Here is a 20,745-nt window from a genome sequence, read left to right as displayed (position 1 = left end):
TTGATGTCGAAGTGAAACATATGAATGTCAATCATACATCTTCCTTTCACCTATTATGATCTAGTATTTCTAGCTCCTCTTCAAAATCCATTCAATTACTCTAACAGTATTTTAACTTTGTTTATTTACTTGTCTACTACTATGAGAAGCCTAAAAGAACTGGGTGGTATCCAAATGCTCAAATCTAGCAGGACTCTAACTCTGTTCATTAGTGAGAAAATCAGCCCACTGTGAACCAGGATGTCTGGACCCACAGAGTCAAAAGTTACGGGAATAGGAACCAGAATTCTCCAAGTTATTTATTAGGAATGATGGTGAAGAGACCACTACTGCTTCTACTTGTTGACTTCCACACCCACATGATTTGTCCACAGAGGACATTGTACCATATGATGGGGATCGATTTAAAGAGTATGCAAATTCCTAAAGAACAGCAACCAAAACTAGTCTATATTGGGATTACATCTGCCACCTTAAAAGGTAATGCAAGCATTCTTTCAGGTCATCAGCATTGATTGATACAGTATGTTATAGGAGCAGTGAAGTTCATGGTTATTGCTCACTTTGGCATAAAGTGAGTACCCTGAGATAATATTATGTGATATCATATGTCAGTAAATCAGACACGTTGTGAGCACTGGGATGGCAATATGAGATAGAGCACTAAGGGGAAAAAAGGCAATCCTAGACTGGGCATATATTTCAATCTTAGTCTCTATAACCCTCCCAGAATGAAAGGCTATGATATAATCAAGTAGTTATAATCCAATATAATAAAATTATTGCTAAATGGCTGTTTGTTTTCTTAAAATGTAATGGGAATTCAATGCTAGTTTCCGTTGTTAGCAGGTCAGACATATACAGAGGCAGTAAAAAAAGACCCTTGGTGAGTGGAAACCCAGCTTTTTGAAGCATGCAGTGGTCTCCATTTTTCTCCCCCTGTGGCTTCTCTGCAATGACCCCATTGCACACACACTCTGCAGCTGAGGACACAGGAGGCAGAGCTGTACCTGATAACCATACTTTTCATCTAGTTGTTTAGAGTCTTTTTTTTGCCTGTCAATTGAGGTGCAACAGAAAAATTTTCATATTTTATACTCACTCTCATAAATCTATCCATATTTTTTTCCAAGACCTTTCTTCTGAACTTCAACCTTTTATTTTCCAAGACACTGAGCAGCTAGCCAAGCCTTTTATCCAGGGGTTAACATGGATCCCTTACTAAACCACATCTCTCTCCATTCAAGAAGATGATCAGGTATACCAGTAGAAGCTCTCCCCATGAGGATTTTCATTTACAACTGTCTTTCAGAAGTTGTCTACCATCTAAATCCAACTACAAATCAGACCTGTTTTTCCCCCTCTTCCAGCAGTCCCAATAGAGAATTCCACATGAGAACTCGTGGTCACGGGTGTGTAAGCTAAGAGAGGGATGTCAGTGCACTTCTGATGGGTGAAATGGGAGTTTGACACAGTTGTTTGTGCTGTTTGTATATACTCTCTGGACATTTTTGGTGCTGTCCCTGGACACAACATTCCCTTTACCTAATGAATTACTGCTGGGCAGCTCAACCTTATTATTTGATGGGTGACAGTTCTCAACTCTGCAAAGGCATCTCTAGTCAAATGGTTACTTAATGCAGCATGGTCAAACACTTGGTCTCCACCAAAGCAACAGTATTCCCAGAGCTGCTTTTCCTATGAAGTAAAGATTTCTGCTGCAAATGGGACAGCTTTTCACCAGAATTATGAGATCTGCAATGCACAGTCACCTTAGAACGTGCTAGAAGCTGCATGTGGTGCGCATTACTACAGATAACTCTGTATTTCGGGATGTCAGGTGCCCTGCTGCAAAGCTGTTCCTTGCTTTGTGCCCTACTCAACCCTAGCAGTTTGGGGTTTGTAAAAAAATCCAGAAATAGCAATATTACAACTGATAAGTCAATAAATAATATTTAGTAAAAGTTTATTGTGCATATAAGAATAGTGCACAAGCTGGGAACTTTCAAACTTAAAACTGATATGAAGCTCAGGGGCATGATGCTCCAGGGTGGCTTATAAAGTGAACATGAAGAAGTTTTTTAACCTTTACAATCATTGTTTATTACAATTGGGGTTCCAGGCATCCAGGGATTCAGTAAAAGTGATTATCTCACACCATTTTTAGAAAGATAACAGTTACTTTTATGATTGCCAGAGGCATTTACAAGAAATACCTAAATTAAGGTTCACCTATGTTCATAAAATAAGCTAGATTTACTTTTGCTCATGTGGCTTAAATTGTTTCTCTGCTCAGGGAATTCTCAAAGTCTGGTCTCCATTTTGTATTTAATTTTAACAGGTTGAAGCAGTATTCTCAGGTGAGATATGTTAACTGAAGAGGTTTAACAAATGTGCCTTCCTCTTGGTGATAGGAGATAAGATTGTTATGCAAAGGATAATGAAGTGGATAAAGTGGTTTTTTTTTTATCCTTCTCAAATGATAGAAATAACTTTGAAAGTCACATATTACTAACTTAGATGGAAGGTATTTTCATATTTTATCAATGATGTATTATGTAAAGCCTATTTATAGTCTTTACAACAGGAAAACATTAACAGGTAGTACTTCACTCTCACAGTCAGCCTATGCCTTTCTATAGAGAAGCCCTAAAGATTTAGTGAATACTCTTGGAACTTTCATCAAACCTTGAGTTAAGCAGAATAACTATTTAATTTCTCCCTCAAAGTTTCCAATTGATGTCCAGATACCTGTATGCCACCATTTCTATCAGGCCTCATCTACTTACAGACTATTTTACAGTATGAAGAACAATTCCTAAGCTAGTCAACCTATAATAAAAGTGTGAGTGGTCTTTTTCCAAATAGTATATGTGTTTTTATTGAATTTATAAAATATTTGTATTTTGATATAAACTTATCAGAGTAAAATATGTTTATTTAGTAAATATATTGAGCATATGCTCTTGGCAAAACACCGTTAGTGATATTAAAATATTTTTCAAAGGTCAAACTTTTAATAGAAAAAACTGAAATTATTAGACAAATAAGAAATTTTGCAATTATATGTGCAAGTATTAATCAGACAGAAATTATTTAGACAAGCAGTAAATAATATGATTTTAACTTTGTGATAGCAGTTTAATATATAATCAAATATAATGTTTACTATTTATGCTGTAAAATTTTTAAATTCACTTAAAATTTACATTTTATTTATATAGTGAATTGAAGACTAATGCATTCTGTTATTGATACTGCCAATTTCCAATTAAACCAAAATGGACTTATAATGACTTGAAACCTGTCCATTTTTCTAAATAGCATCATAATTTAAATCTTGGAAAAGCATCTTCCTTCACTTTTTCTTTACCTCTTGCTAAAATTGTAAAATATGTATTTATGATGAGAGGAATAAATAAACATTTTGTATTATCAGACATTTTAATTTGAATCAGTATCTGTAGTTATTTTCTGGGCTCAGATGGCCTTTATGTAAGTGGCAGGAATATGAATGACTGGCACGCTTTTAGAGGTGCCTAGATACACAGTTGAAAAATTACCAGATGTCCTTACACTGCCTTTTTAAAAACTGTTTAGACTAATAAAAGAAATTATAGTTAAAGAAAACTAGAAACAATTTTATCTACATATACACATGTGTGAAATAATTTTTTTAGCTGAGTGATGAAAAGGTATAAAAATTTTTATTAGCATTCCTATGTGAGTATAATATTCAACCATTATTTTAAATAATTTTTCTTATATTTGAAATTTTGCAGCTATCATATTGTATCTTATCACATTTGTAACAAATGTCATGTATATAAAGGATCCAGCATTAAAAATATTGGCTTATCATCATTAAAAAAAGCTCTACTCTGTGAAATCTATGAAGTGGCCTAATGATAATGAATAAAAGATAGAAAATGGAAATAAATCTCAATTACTGTGATTATATTTCAAGAAGGATAATAGCATATACCATTAATCTGGAGTAATCTTGGATGTCATTTCTCTATACTTGAATTTGACATCTTTGTTATTTTAGAATTTAGCCAAGATAAATATGTAGAAAGGGATCTAGCAGGAAAATTCATTACTGCCTCAAATACTTCTATCTGTTTAGGCACTAGATAGATTCAGAAGGTATATTCCCTGCCCCAAGAAGGTTACTACAATGGATGAGATACAATTATAGTGTAGTATAAAATGTACAGCAGTATAATTATGAATAAGTAATGATATATGAAAAAGTAGTGATTGCTCAAGTTTACCAAGAATCATCTGAAATGTTTTCAAAGAAAGAAAATTTAAAGCTATAAAATGACCAATGAGAAAAATTTGCAGGAAAACATGTAAAGATGGGGAAAATATGAAAAGGAATGGAAAGAAATGTACATGGTGTTCAGCAGAGGACTGATAGATATAAAACAGCATAGTAGTATTGGAATGTAAAGAGCAGGATGTGGAACTGCAGGCTGAAGAAGTAGACAAGACTATGCTGGATTACATCAGCACTACTGACACCTGGAAGGGAGCTTTAAAATTTAGTCTAAGTGTACATCAATCTGGGGACAAATGATGTTCACATATACTATTTTCCATCTTGGAGAAAACATCCCTTACAACCTCCAAATACAACCTATGGGTGACAACGCTCCCCTCCTCTGGAAAGTTTGGGTCTGTGGTCCTCTTTAATCTGGACAGCCTTTGTACCTGCTTTCATGGAAATCAAATATGTGCAGAAGGGACACTGCACAAGTTTTAGCAATCACGCTTTAAGAGACTAGCAGGCCCCTGTTGTTGTCTCCCAGAATACTCACTTTTGGGGCCCTGAGCAATCAGGTAAAAAGCCTAACCATCCCACTGAAAAGGATAGGTCCAAAAATTACATGAAGAAGGAGGAGACCCTAGCTGAACTCATCCTTCCCAAAGTCCCTGCTAAGTTGTCAGAGAGGTGAGTGAAGCCATATTGAAACCACAAGCCCAGTCCATGTCTCAGTTATTATCTTGGAGGTAGAATATAATGATTAATTGATTTATACTACTGAATATGGAGGTGTTTTTTACAAAGCAATAGATAACTGCAATACAAACATCACTATATTCTTTTTAAGTCAAAACTTTTGAAAGATTATATAAAATCTGTGTCTCCGGTTCTGTTTTCATCAACACATTCTAATTAGGTGTGAACCTCTAACAGTCCATAGAAATCCCTTAATCAACATTGGTAGAGAAGTTCTGGTCAAGATGGCAGTTTAGGTAACTGTGATACTTGGAACCTCCCACAACCACATCAAAATGACAACTAAATTACAGAACAACCATCAGTCAGAATATAACTAGAAAAGACACTGGCGTTCAGGCTGCCTGTTCACTACCAAATCCAATAAGCAATGACAGCGATTGAATCTTTTATAGGCTCTTTATTCAGATGGTCAGTGATCCGAGAAGATGGTGGGTTCATACCCAAACAAACCATCTTCCCTTCTCTTTCCTGGAAGGTCTTATACAAAGGGGTGGGGGAGGACAAACAAGGTGCAGTGAGGGCTTTGAGATTCAGAAGCTGCAACATTCCTGTCCTGGGCAGTTAGCTGGTCCCAAGGGGGAGCGGTGGTTGTCTGCTCTCCCTGGAACAAAGGTTCGGATGTCTCCAGGCAGTAATCTTCTATCAGTGCCCCAGGAGGTTGGCTGTTTTTCCCAGGAGCCAGGATGGACCTTATCTGTAGTTTCTGGAACAAAGCTTTAACATACACCTTATTTGCTAGACTCATAACTTTTTACCTTAAGCTAAAATTTTCCAAGTCTTGAATCCCCTATCAAGAACACCTGAAGTCTAGCTGAACAGAAGTCCTATAGCTAATGATATAAAGAAAATACACCAAGACTGGTAGGTGTGTGGAAGTGGGGAATGTGACTACAAGTGTTGGTTAAAAATTGAGAGAGATCTCTCAGTAGAAAGGCCCCCCTGAGAAGTTAGGGATCCCAGCACCATATCAAAAACCTAGTCCAGAGTTCCAGTGCCAGGAAGAAAAGTCCCCATAACTTGTGGCTGTAAAAACCAGTGGGGATTGTGGCCAAGTGAGATGGAGGGCTTCTGGAGTCCCAAACATTGCTCTTAAAAAGCTTGCACAGGGCAGCAGCTCAAAATGCTTCAGGGACATATTGGGAGGAATTAAATTGTTTAGCTTCAGAGCAAGGGCTGAAGAGGAAGCTTATTCACAGATAGAAGTACTGTTAGAAATCGTTTTCCCACAAAACCTGCAGACAGATGCCATATCTGAGTACCCATCAACCTGGCTAGCATTATAGCCCTGCCCTGGTGATTCAGATACCAGAGACTGTATAGAGAACCTACGCACATGGCATGGCGAGCATAACCCAGTCCCTGATTCAGAAAACTGACAGGGAGCGAGTAGGCACACAGGAGCTGGGCACATAGGAGCCGAGCCCATGGATCGGTTTTCCCATGAGGAATCAGACCTGCATTGTACCTGTGTTGGTTTTGCTAAAACTCCCTTACCCTGAATTGAGGCAGCAAGTGTTTACTGCGTATCTCTAAAGTAACTTCCTAAAATCTGTGCTAAATCTCTCAAGTATGGGGTATAACCAGTCCAACCACTTTTCCCCTTGCATTTGCAAATATCCTTTATCTTTGAAGTAATTAGCAACATGCTCTCCTTTGTTATCTGTAAAAGGTAACAAAGTGAACCTGTGCATGGTAAATGAAGACCATCCTCCATGTAACATACCCAGAAAAGCAATAAAAGCCTGTCCAGGCTGGGGTCGGGGCCCTCTCTTACCTCGAGAGCAGCCATATCATCCCCTTTCCTCCACAGGACTGCTGTAGTCCTTGTGAGTTTGTTCATCATTGCCACAACACAAAGATCCCACTGGCCAGAGTCCAAATCAAAACTGTGCCACATCCAATTCTCAGGCCCATCCAGGCTGTTTACACTGGCTTTTCCATAAAAACAGCATGTCTTGGCTCATGCTTTGGATTTTCCTAAAGTCTTTCAAACAAGCATCACTTTGCCTGTTCGTACCTGTATCTCTTAATCAGTGCCCCCAGACTTGGCACTAGCAGCATCCAGTCTCATTTTACAGCTTGGTTTCTCCCAGTCACCTCTAAGCCCAGCACAAGTAGCAGCCGTCTGCAGATCTCTGCAGCTCATGCTGGGTGGTCCTGGGCCAGGCACATGCAGTGGCTGCCCTTATACCTCCTGAGAGGCCCTGAAGCCAGTGCAGTCAGTGAACAACTTCAGACCATGCCAGATTACAACCCAACCACCTCCATGTGTGACACACTCAAGGATCAGACTTAGTGGCACCATTCAAGCAAGTCCTGCTCCATGGAGCCAGCCCTTCTACAGCTGATCTTCTACAGTGGTTATAGTCAATATTGCAGTCAATCAGCCTGGGATTAATCTCTCCTGTTAAGGTGCCAACAGCAATCAAGACCCAAAAACAACAGGATAGTATACACAGCCCACACAGGGACACACATGAAGTGCCCATCTTGGGGGATTGTTGGGAACCGCCCTGCCTGGTATCAGAAGCTGTAACCCCCACCAAGGCTAAGGCTGAGGGAATGACCTTGGACCATAAGCCAGCAAGGAGAAAAAAGCTTATCTTTCTGGCAGGAGTACCGCTTCTGCTCCTTTTACTTCACCCTGTCTGGCCCCCAATGCTTGGTCGGTTAGCCAATGATGGGTAAGACTCCCCAAGGGGGGAACAATCTAAGACAGGCACAATCACATGGGAGGCCCCAAAGAAGGACTTTGGGGGCTACAGCAAAAGGGGTGATGGACCCTCGCTCCTCAGCTTTGACATAGCCTGAGTCCTCATTGTCTGGGAGAAAATCTCCTAATCTCTTGGCTGCCTTACTTCCCTTGCTCCACCTAAGCCTGAAACAATGACAGAAGGTGGTGCTGCCCTATGCTGGAAAGGGCAGGTTCCCTGGGTGATCAGGCCTAAGAAAAAGACGTAAAATCCTGTGAAACCTGCTTTGTTTAGAATGCTCTCAGTTGAATGATAAGGGTCTACACAGGAAGTAAGTTTGTTCCTTAAAGTTTTTTACAGCTCTTTAGCTATCTGACCCTGACTCAAAATAGGCCCTCAGAGTTCCTTGTTATTTGATCCTTACTTTCTGGCAATGATTAATGAGCTTTACCTGAATTCCTGTGTAAATGAACCCAATAAAAGCCATTGAGGAAAAGGCTCTTGGTCCTTCTCCTGTGAAAGATTGGCCACCTTTCCTCCCCAAGCAGATCGTGTCTTGGTAGACATATTCTCATCTGTGGTGGATGGGGGGCTCTGTGGACAAAGCTCCCCCACAGAGGACCAGGGATGCTGTACTACTGTGACCTACAGGACATCTACTAGAAAAGACCACTTTACCAAGACTGGGAGATGTAGCAGTTCTACCTAATACATGGAAACAAACACAGAAAAGCAGTCAAAAGGGGGAGACAAAGAAACAGGTCCCAAATAAAAAAACAGGAGATATCTCCAGAAAAAGAAGTATATGAAGTGAAGGCAAGCAATCTGCCAGTTACAGAGTTCAAAACAATGACTTTTGGATTCTCAAGGAACTTAGAACTTCAAAAGCATAAAATAGGACATGAAAATTATTATTTTTAAAAAGCCAGTCTGAAATGAAGAATACACGATCTAAAATGAAGAATATATTATAGGACATCAACAGTAGAATAGATGAAGCAGAGTTTCAGATCAGTGATTTGAAAGCTAAGGAAGCAGAAAACACTCAATCAGAACAACAGAAAGAAATAAATAATTTAAAAAATGAGGATAGTATAAGGAGCCTCTGATTCAATTTTAATCATACCAACATTCACATCATAGGGGTGCCAAAAGGACAAGAGAGAGAGAGCAAGGAAGGAACTGAAAACCTATTAAAAAAAAATAATCACACAAAAATTCCCTAACCTGGTGAAGGAAATGACATAGCTATCCAGGAAGTGCCAAGAATCCCAAACAAGATGAACCCAAAGAGGCCCATGCCATGACACATCATAATTAAAAGCCAAGAGTTAAGCAGTAAAAGAGAATCCTACAAGCAACAAGAGAAAAATAGTTATCTACAAGAGGCTCCCATAAAACTGCTGGCTGATTTCTCAACAGAAACTTTGCTGGCCAAAAGGGAAAGGCACAAAAGATTCAAAGTGATGAGAGGCAAAGACCTATGACCATGAATAATCTCTACCCCGCAAAGTTATCATCTAGAACTGAAGGACAGATAAAGAGCTTCGCAGACAAGAAAAAGTTACAGGAGTTCATTACCACCAAACTAGTATTACAAGAAATATTACAAGGTTTTCTTTAAGAAGAAGAAGAAAAAAATCAAAACTATGAATAATAAAATGGTAATAAATATGAATCTATCAACAATTAGTTTAAATGAAAATAGATTAAATGTGTTCCAGTCAATAGACATAGGGTGACTGAGTAGATAACAAAATAAGACCCTTACCCATGCTGTCTACAAGAGACACACTTCAGATCAAAAGACACACCAACTGAAGTAAAAGGATGGAAAAAGATATTTCATAAAAATGGAAACAGAACAAAACAAAAAAGCTGGGGTAGTAATCCTTACGCCAGAAAAAAAAACAAAACAGAGTTTATAGCAAAGGCTATAACAAGGGACAAAGAAAGACTTAGCAATTCTAATTCTGATTATTTATCCAAAAAAAGCCCAAAACACTAAATCAAAAAGACATATACAGGCTGTGTGTTTATTATAGCCAAGATATGGAAGCAACCTAAGTGTCCATCAATATATGAACAGATAAAGAAGTGATGCATATATACAATGGAATATGACTTAGCCATAAAAAAAAAGAAGGAAAGCTTGCCATCTGCAACAAAATGGATGAACCTAGAGGGCATTATGCAGAGTAAAATAAGTCAGACAGAGAGAGGCAAATGCCAGATGATTTCACTTACATGTAGAATCTAAATATAACAGAAACAAAACAAGCAGAACAGAAACAGAGTTATACAAGGTGAGGCAAAAGTAGGTTTGCAGTTGTTTGTATGGTTAATAATAAAATCATTAATAAATAATAAGATAAGAATAAACTCTATGTTTTGCATACTCAGAACTGAAAACCTTGTTTTGCCCCACCTTGAAAATTCAGAAAGCATTTTGATGGTTGCCAGATGGGAGGGCATTGGAATGGCTGTAAAAGGTGAAGGGATTTAGAAGTACAACTTGGTAGTGACAGAATAGTCACTGGTGTGTAAAGTACAGAATAGGGAATATAGTCAATAATATTATGATAACTAGATATGGTGTCAGGTGGGCACTAAATTTATTGGGTTGATTATTCCATAAGTTATATAAATGTCTAGTCACAGAGTTGTACATCTGAATCTAATACAATATTGTATGTCAACTGTAATTTAAAAATTAAAAAAATAATTGGCAGACACCAATATCTGGTTTAATTCAATTGTCATTTTCAATCTCAACATTCTCAGACTTTTACAGGATTTAATATAGCTGCTTATTCCATCATTTTTAAAAAAACTATTTTTTTTATCTTCCAAGGAAATATGCTTACTGCTGTCATTTCATTTTGTTTCATTTTTCTCTGCCTTCTTTTTTGTTCGGCTTTATTGAAATGTAGTTGACTTATAACATATGTAAGTTTAAAGTGATGATTTGATGCACATATATGATTACTATAACACAATAACATTAGTTACCATATCCATCACCTCACATAATTACTGTGAGTGTGTGTGTGTGTGTGTGTGTGTGTGGCGAGAACATTTAAGATCTACTTTTAAAGCAACTTCAAGTTTATAACACAGTGTTGTTAACTATAATCACCATGTTGTAAATGAAATCTCCTTACTTGTCTTTTAACTGGAAATGTATACACTCTGACTAACATCCCCCCATTTCTCCCACCCCTCAGCCCCTGCCCACCACCAATCTATTCTGTTTCTATGAGTTTGGATCTTTTAAATTCAACATATAAGTGAGATTATACAGTATTTTTCTTTCTCTGTCTGACATTTCACATATCACAATGCCTTCAAATTCAATCAATGCAGTAACAAATAGCAGGATTTCCTTCTTTTTTATGACTAAATAATATTTTATTATTCACTTCCCATACATTTTCTTTACCTATTTATCCATTGATGGACACAGATGGTTTTAATGCTCTGGCTGTTTGAATAAGACTACAGTAAACATGGGGGTACAGGTACCTAGGGGACTCAATACCTTTTTTGGTTCTAATGTTCTTCTTACTTGGAGTCCTTTGTTAGATGTTCTCTGATTTCTTACAGTCTAATGCTTTACAATGCCATCTATAAGTCCTACATTAATAGGATTATTATATTATTAATTGATAAATTCTACATTAACATCTATGGCACTGACTTTCTCCTAAAATCCAGCTTTATTTTTTTTCCAATGTTGTAATCGATACTTCTGCTTTGGTGTCCAACAGGCGTACTGAATTTATCACAAAAACAGAATCAATAACTGGTTTCCCATATTTAAACTACTACCTCTGAGAAAAATAAGAGGCATTTGTGCTTCTTATTACCCCCTTATACCTCACATACTAGCCACTTAATATCTTCTCTAGTTTCATGATGTAGCTGAGTTCAACTACTTCTCATTGTCCCTGACACTGAAACACATACAGACCCGGCCACTCTCATTTTTCTCCTGAGTACTTGAAGGGCTCTGTGACTTTCACTCTCCCCTTTTAAAGTCTATTTTCCACATAATAGCTAGGGTAGTCTTTCAAAAACACAAATCCAATTATGTCCCTCTACTTCTTACCTAAGATAGCTTCCCACTATATTTAAAATAAAAATTCAAGCTCCTTACTATGACAAATGCAAAACGAACTGACCCTGCCTACCTCTAGGATCTCAACTGCCTCTTTATATCTTCATTCCCTCCACACGAGGCACATTGTCCTTTTAAAAACTATGAACATCTTTCCAACCTAAGGGCTGTTATACTTTAAGTCTTCTTCACTGTAAACTTTTTCAAAATGATCTGCACAATGACTACTCCTTCATTCCTCATGTCTCTTCTGAAAGGTATCCTCCACAGAGAGCTTTCCAACATCCACACTACTGAAAGTAATATCTGAACATCATTCAGTTAAACTGTTATATATTTTACCATAATGCTGAACAAAATTTCAACTTTTAATATACTTTGTGTATTATCTTAGTACTTAGTATTTCTTGATTATATCTATTTATAAGAATATTGTCAGTCTACCTGATAAGTTTGTGAACTCTGTGATGGGACCAATATTGTCTTATGTTGAATAAACACATAATTAAATGAATTAAAGTACAGGATGGGCATTTAATCTTTAATAAAGATCTTTTATAATACATATTTAACATATACAGATTCAACTTATAAAACAGGCACAAAACTGGCAAACACACCAAGCACACACACACAACAAAACAAAGCTAATGAAAGAACACCAATAAAAAGAAAAAAAACAAATAAACAAACAGAGAAACTATACATGAGAGAGATCAAGCAAGTTAAATATTAGATGTTTTCCAGCAAACCTGGTGTTTTAAATTCATGCCCAGAGGTTAGCTGAAAAGAAACAGGTTAATCTGCTGCTATCTTGGCCAGCCTCACCTGTCACGTATCATAGGGGAAGCATCTTGTTCTGTTAAAGGTGTAATTCCAACAAACGTTTTGTACTTTTTTTTCTTTGTAAATAAATACTAGCCAATCACTTCCTCTGGAACTCAATCAAAGACAAGATGATTCATTCCAATGCTGGAGGAAATCCTGGCTGCTTAGAGTTAATGAGAGAGAATATTTGACTCTCCAACATGGCAACTTTGTAAGAATTTTATTCATAACACATTTTAATCCATGTATTAGGAAGTAATTAAATGAATATTTATATAGTACTGCATGCTGGGTGCGTCAGATGCCAAGGTTAGATGCAGTGAATTAAAGTCCCAGTCCTTAAGGAACTTACAGTCTAAAGAGAGATGACAGATACTTAATATATAGTTTGTCAAGTAGTAATGACTTTATCTGAAGAAAATGAATCATGTTAAGAAGGCTTGCGTAGTTAAGCAGACACCTTTTTCTAAGAACTGAGAAAGCATAGATCATCTCAGACTGCTTCAGTACTGTTTAGAAATGTTTTCACAAGTGACTTAACATTACACACATAGGAAAATACCTTTAGTTTGTGTAAATAGCTACTAAAGGTAATGTTCATATGATGGGGTGGTCTCTATAATTTATTATAACAACTATTACTATTTCTGGAAGTCCAGAACAAAGCTATTTTAACCACCTTTTTGGAGGTATAATTTGCACTTGATAACCTGCATCAATTTAAAGTATGCCGATCAATGGATTTTGACAGATATATACACCTGTGAAACCACCACCCCAATCAAGCTACAAATGTTTCCATCATGCCAGAAATTTTTATGGAACCAAGCTCATAGCTCAGCTGTAGTAAAAAGAGTTACCATGAGTTTTCTGATAATTTTTTGTTTGTGCAATAAGTAATTGCACACTTGTGTAATAAGTAATATGTTTAATTTGCTCAAACAAAATAGAATAAAGTAGAAATCTCACTCCTTATTTTGTTGTTCATTGTCCTAGATCCCACTCAACCACCATTAGAAAATATCTTTTTTTATGTAAGTTGTTTTTATAGTTATCTTCACGTAAATAGAGTAAAATGCAAATATGTGTCCTTATTTTTCAGTTTATTGAATAAAATTAACATATTGTATATACTTTATTACACCTTGCTTTTTTCATTTTATAATCTATATTATAATTTTCCCACAAGAGTGAATGGAATCCTTTCATATTCTTTTTTAGGGCTGTGCAATATTATTTCATATTGACATGCTGCTCTAATCTAGTTAAACTACCCTCTGCTGATAGACATTTGGTTTGTTTCCATTTCTCTGCTGTTACAAACATTGCCCCCATGACTGACCTTGAGCATTTGTCTTCTGCTTGTGTGCCAACAGCATCTGAAGGATGAATTCCCAGAAGTGTATTTGCTTATCATTGGGTACATGAATTTGTTATATTCATAGATAATGCCAAATATTTCTCTTCAGGGGAGGAGCCAACCATATACATGAACATACTTCTTTCTCCTCAGCCTTGTCAACAGAATGTAATTTGAAATTTGGGGATTTTTGCTAAATTTATAGGTATAGCATAATATCCAAGTATAGTTCTTATTTGTGTGTTTTTATGGTGAAATCAAAGGCTAGCATTAATAATTATTTATATAATCAAAGAAATGAATCTTTCCTAATTGTTAAATTCATAATGAAAGTCTGTTCACACCTGTTGCTTACACCTGACGTAAGCAATCTGCAATCACTGCAACATGCTTAGATCATTAAATCTCAATCAGTATTTTTTTTTCAATAAAAGATTTTTTAAACTTGAGGATGTGTACTTATTTTTCTAATGGCAAAAATCTTTAGAACCAAACTTTAAAATTCAGAAACTGAAGCCAATAATGCACTAACTAATAAAATGGAGAGTATCATACACCGTAGGACAATATATTTAAAGAGAATGGATTTAAAGGTAATTGAACTGCTAGCAATAATTTAAATACATCTTTTCATTTTCTACCTAATAAAATGCAGAATTATTAGAGAGAAAAAAAGGAAAACAAAGTTGGAAACATTTAAGGTATAGCATTGATATAGTAAAAAATTCTTATCATGCCATACAAATAAAAGTCTGAAATACACCAATTGTGCAATTAACAAAGCATGGCTTGAAACAGTCAATTGAATTTAAGAAATTTTCTTCTTCTCAACTGAAAAATGATATCATCTACACTTTCTTGTGATAGGTGAGTATCATTTAGAACACAATTTGGAATACAAGTTTCCAATTATTTTTTGCTTATTTTTTAGATGACAGTTGTCAAGCTGAAAGTCTCCTGTAGAACAATAAAAGGTTTATCTGCAGGGAGAAAAGAGAAGCCTGGAATACAGACAAAAATCATAGTACATAGATGCTACTGAGTCTGTACAAAATCAGATAGAACAGATGGGAAAACATCAGTCTGCTCTACCACATGGGCACAAGCTGGCAGCTCTGATTTGCCCAGGAGCAGAGGTGAACACAGTGATCAACCTTCAAAGGCTGATCTTCAAATGGTCTCTTAAGTTTGGCTTCAAGGAAATTGTGAAATTGTATTGTGAGTCCCATACAACTCAAGGTTCTGATGCATTGTGCTTGTGTGATATTAATTATGTTTACCTAGGAAACACCGGGAGGCAGGTTAGAAGCAAGTTTAACCCTAAAGTCAACCCTGAAGTGTGTCTGTGCTTTAAACAGTTTTGCATTTAAAAGCTTCTAAAATATCTTATTGAGGTTTTTAAAATACAAATTATAGCAAATACATATAATTGCTTTTAGAATGCAACCAATATGCATATAAATATTCTGTCCTCACATATTACTAACTCATTGGAGCACACTCTGTTCTGTGCAGAAAAACAAATTTCCATCAGAAGAGACTCAGCTAAGCACACACCATCTAATGCTACATGCTTACTGATGGCTGGGCGGTTGCAAGTTGTGGGAGATTTGGGTGCTACACTGGGCTGAGTCAAACTGGTTACAACTTGTTTCATGGTTCTTGAGGCAAGAGCTGAGGGCAAATTCTCCAATCTGGCTAATTAAGAAGATGTAACACTGGTACAAATCCCCTTCCCTCCTACCTCAGCTAGCACTGCCAACACTAGGACTGCAGAAGGGGATGTGAGACCCAGATTGATACAGACCAAAAGGTGAAACTTCAGAGGCAACTCAGGGTCAGAGGGCCAAAAGCAGTTGTAATAAAGAGATCAAGGTGGCAAAATAAAGAGCTGTCCCATAAGGTCACATAAAATTCTATGTGGCTGTCAAGGAAAATAGTCCTGTCTTCACAGCACTTCCAGGAAAATGGTGAGCAAGTAATGGGCCTTGAATGTACAAAATTCGATACTCAGTAAGGCTCAGGGATAAGGCTTATCTTTACCAGTAGGATTGTTCCTCATCATGGTTTTTGCATTCTGCTGTGCCCTGGGGGAGAACAACTGTATTGGGAAGAAATAAGGTGTTCAGAATTCGATAAAGTTCTCACTTGATCAGATAGGATAATTTGCATTTCTTTGAAGAATTTATAACTCATATATTTTTCCTGTGCAGAGCCAGTTTGATTTTTCACCTCTAAAATGTATGATGCTAATACAGTAATTAAGTTCTGAGAACAAATAACTGGTAATAATTTTAGAGTCATACAAGGAAAGTCATATTATTTATTTCTTTTCAGTCCTGAAATCCAATCTGAGCCTTAGTTACCCTATTTTAACTTTTCATTTGTGTGTCCTACAGCAGGTTTAGACTGACCACAGCAGGGTCCATGAATACCAGTCCCCAACAAGTAAAAGAAATGTGTGATTTGGACTGGCATCAGTAAGTAATACGGAGTAATAGAAATCTGGCAAACTACGTATGGGTATTTAAAATAGTTAATTGCAGTGTCCTTTCCCAGGCTTAATCCAGTTTTCTTTTACTACTATTGACCATTGGAACTATACCCAACATTCTCCCCATTGACAGCTGCCTCTGACAAATTTATTGTTGAGAGATCTTTTTTCTCCCAAATCTGACTGAAAAGTTGAAAGATTATTCTACAATGCATTCTTCCTTAGTATAATTGAAACAAATACACAGAACAATTTCATTTTAAGGCTGCCATTCCCCATAATTAGGGGAAACGTGATTTCTTTATTATAAAAGAAATGTCAGAAATGGAGAAGCCACACAATGTACAAATGCTGAGAGTCAGGAGTGCTGTTTGGCACTTACATGGTAACTGGGTGTCATTACAGACACCACACCTAAGTGCACAAACCAACAACTTCCTTTCTCACATCCCTGCTTGTCTTATGGCTATGCTTGTAACTCAGAATAAAAGGGACAGAGGTTTTCCCTCAGATAAAACTGGCAATCTTCATCTATAAAGGTTTCAGGTTGAGTCATAGTCAGGTTATAAGTTCTTTACCAGGTTCTAGGACACTGGATGTACATGTAGATGCACACGTACCCATGTGCACACACACAAATATACAGTCCTTCCCCCTTGACCCTCTCAAATAGAACAAACTTCCTCATTATTTCTGCACAATCATTAACTACACTTCATGTTAATGTCAATAACCCTCTCAATGATGGGGTGAAATTCTACACCCAGCTAGCTCAGTAAGAAAAAACATTTATTATTTTGCTACCCAAATTTACCATCTAAGTCACCAGGAAGACATAATTCTGAAAACTCAATTAGTTTATGTATTTCTATCCTAGCATAGTTTTAATATTGATAGCTATTCTTCTGTGAAAATTATCAACTAACTATGAGGCTGCATTTTTTTCTTATTGAAATATATCACACATTTGCTACATTAATAAACAGATCCCATTTAAAATGTTGCTTCTATAATGACCCTCATGATTAGTTTTCTTCCTCAATTTGACCAGGATTGGCTGACAGAAAGCAAGATTAAGAAGCAGCCATTTTTCCAAATAAGCTTATGGTCTGTCTGGGAAAAGTCCAGCCATTGTTAATGTAATGAGAACAGTTTTCACATCAGTGTGACCTGGCAGCCAAGGAGAGTGGACTGGAATGAACATACATGAACAATGATGTCTGCACTGTTCTAGTCAGGGGGGTGTTAGACTCCACTGAGTGAGCACGGTCATCACATTCAGAATGACTGAGCTAGTAGAGAAAAATTCTGCATCAAATTTTGTGTTAAGCTTGAACATTCTTCCATAGAAACTATTTGGATGATTCAGAAGGCCACAGTTCTGAGCATCTGATGATTGGCAGCTTCATCACAGCAATGAGTTCCCTCTTGTCACACCTTGTTCAGGGTTTTTTGTGAAACATCAAATCACTCAGGTGACTCAGCCCCTTTACAGTCCAGATTTGGTGCCCTGCAACCTCCAGCTTTATCTAAAACCAAAATCACCTTCGAAAGGGAAGAGATTTCAGGCTGTCAATGAGATTCAGGAAAATATAATGGGGCAGGTGATGGCAATTGGGAGAACTGTGTGTGAGGTCTCACGGTGCCTACTTTGAAGGGGACTTAGGCATCATTGTCCTAAGTACAATGTTTCTTGGACCTTGTATCTTCTTCAATAAATGTTTCTATTTTTCATAGCACGTGGCTGGATACTTTCTGGACAGATCTCCATATACTATTTATAATAGTGTTCTGAATGTTTTGTATGTGATTACCCTAACATAATAAACAAAAATGTAATCCAATAAAACATTATCCTCAAATATATTTATTCATTAAATAAACACTGTTAAAAAAGCCTGGGATACGTTGTCCAGGAGTTGACCAGGAGAAAGATAAATAATGGCCAGGAGGTAAGTTATATAGTATATTTTAAGATGATAAAAAAAAACTATAGAAAGAAAACCAAATTAGGGAAGGGCTGTTGGAGTGCCGGTGGGGGTTGGGTGCTGGCTTCAGGATTCACTAAGTTGGTTTCATTGTGTCACTCAGAAGGTGAGAACTGAGCAGAGACTTAAAAGAGATGAGGGAGTTAGTGAAACTCTTTTTGTACCCTTTAAAAATTCAATGTAAAATGCATAATTAACAGAAATCTATAAATAGACAAATCTACTTATTTTACAAGTTGTATTTAAAGTAAAATGTAACAGGTATGTGGAATTAGTCATGTAAATTTACCTATAAAAATAAAATGTGTTCTGAGAAATCATAATAAATCATTACAAAGAGAAAATATAAGATTCAATTATCTGTTATTCCTCCTATTCCAGCCCTAAGAAAAAATTATAGTATGATGGGAAATGTAATCAAATTATTCCCTTTAATTTCATGGTTGCCTAATTACTCTAAGCAGAAACCAAGCAACAGTTTACAGTGCATGAATATATTTAAATTAAGTTCTATTTATAAAATAACAAATGCTTGTGCCTTCTATTATTAATTGGGCTATTTACATTTTAATTAAAATATATTGGGAAGTAAATTTAGTGTATTGTTTCCCTAATCTATTATACAATATACGCATATGACTATATGAATCAGATTCTCTTGTGCAAAATACATTGTTTGAAATGAAACATTTTTGTTTGCATTCACATTTTTATTTATTATAAGCCTTACTAAGTCATCAGTAGAAAATTAGAGTTCCTTCATTTCTTAATTTAGTTGATAAATTTCACTTACAGCCAAATAAACTCTGTTATGTAATTCTAAACTGTATTATGTCCTTATTTTTGAAAATGAATATAACAGTATATTTTACCTTCTTTAGATTCAGTTGTAATGTTTTGCTTCATTAGGATGGAACAAGGAAAAAATGTATATCATCAGTATATGAATTGATATGTGTCACCTTATGTATTCCTGAAATAACTTAAAGAAGAACAAGTTCTGTGTTTTAATTTTATAAGTAAAGGGATGACAACAAATGCTGATTAAATGGAGAATAAATGAAGATGAAAAACATCCACTGGAAATGAGAACATGGAAGTCATTAATATTTGTGAGAGTTTTTAAAACATTAGTGTTTTCTGTTAAATTAATAGTCCTGATCTTAAAAGGACTTATTTTCCCCTCAGTCATTAAATATGTTTACAAATTGTAAACATGAAAAAGAAAATCACATTTAACTCCACTGTTAGTTTGAACATGGTTTTAAATTTGACTTGCTTTTTCTCTAATGATTTTTTTAGTTTAGCCATTAAAGATAAAATATAATAACAATAGCAGCAACAACAACAATAATAAAGCATCGGTGTTTTCTAGGAAGTTACTGCTTTGCTGGTTCCCACAAGGAGCATTATATGGACTGACTACATTTGCTCATAAATCATACACCACTGTCCACAGACAAAGCTGCAAGAGGCAGAGATATGATCCAGTTACCTCACTTAATGCAGGATTTACTGATTAATATTTGAGTATTAAGGAAAACCAGAAAATTTTCTTGGCTTCACAGGTAGTACTTTCAAAAAAATGCCCCTCTGACCAGTTTTATTTTTTATTTTTATTTTTATTTTCTCCCCTGATGCCACACCAGGAATCTTTGTCCTTTCTCAGTTTTCTGCTGTTTCAGTGATTGAGTTCCTCCAAGTCATTGCTTCCACTGCTTTTCATTTTCACATCAGAGCCCCAGCACCATTCAGAGCTGGCTTTCACTCCCCTCATACCTCATGTTCAACACCCAGAGGAGGTGCTAACCGAGCCAGCAAGGTGAGATCCAGAGCACACCTTTCCTGTTAACCAGTCCCTTTTATTTAAACCCACTCAGTCTATGCCCAGACATGGGTCCCTGGTCCCTTCCATTGGGAGTAGCCTCATGACGGCACTGTGCAGAGTGCGCAGAATCTGCTGCCGAGTTGCTTCTAGAGAGCTGTACTGGGAAGGAGGCTGTGGGCATGGGGTTCACTGAATGCTCAACGGCTCTTCTCCAAAAACATTTGAATCACATTCACTGGTGTAGGGCATTTTTCAAAGACATAGACACCTGTTCTCAACTTCAGTAGACTTAGGAATTGCTAGTGATTTGGAGAAATGGTTCATTTTTAAATTATTTATTTACTTACTTACTCAAACATTTATTTAAATTATTTATTTATTCACTGATTTTACTGAGAAAGC

The sequence above is a fragment of the Phyllostomus hastatus genome, unplaced genomic scaffold, assembly GCF_019186645.2.
Source record: "Phyllostomus hastatus isolate PE091 unplaced genomic scaffold, TTU_PhHast_1.1 phas_contig_86, whole genome shotgun sequence".
In the NCBI taxonomy this organism is placed as follows: domain Eukaryota; kingdom Metazoa; phylum Chordata; class Mammalia; order Chiroptera; family Phyllostomidae; genus Phyllostomus; species Phyllostomus hastatus.
The sequence above is the reverse complement of the archived record's forward strand: the minus strand, read 5'-3'. Positions refer to the sequence as shown.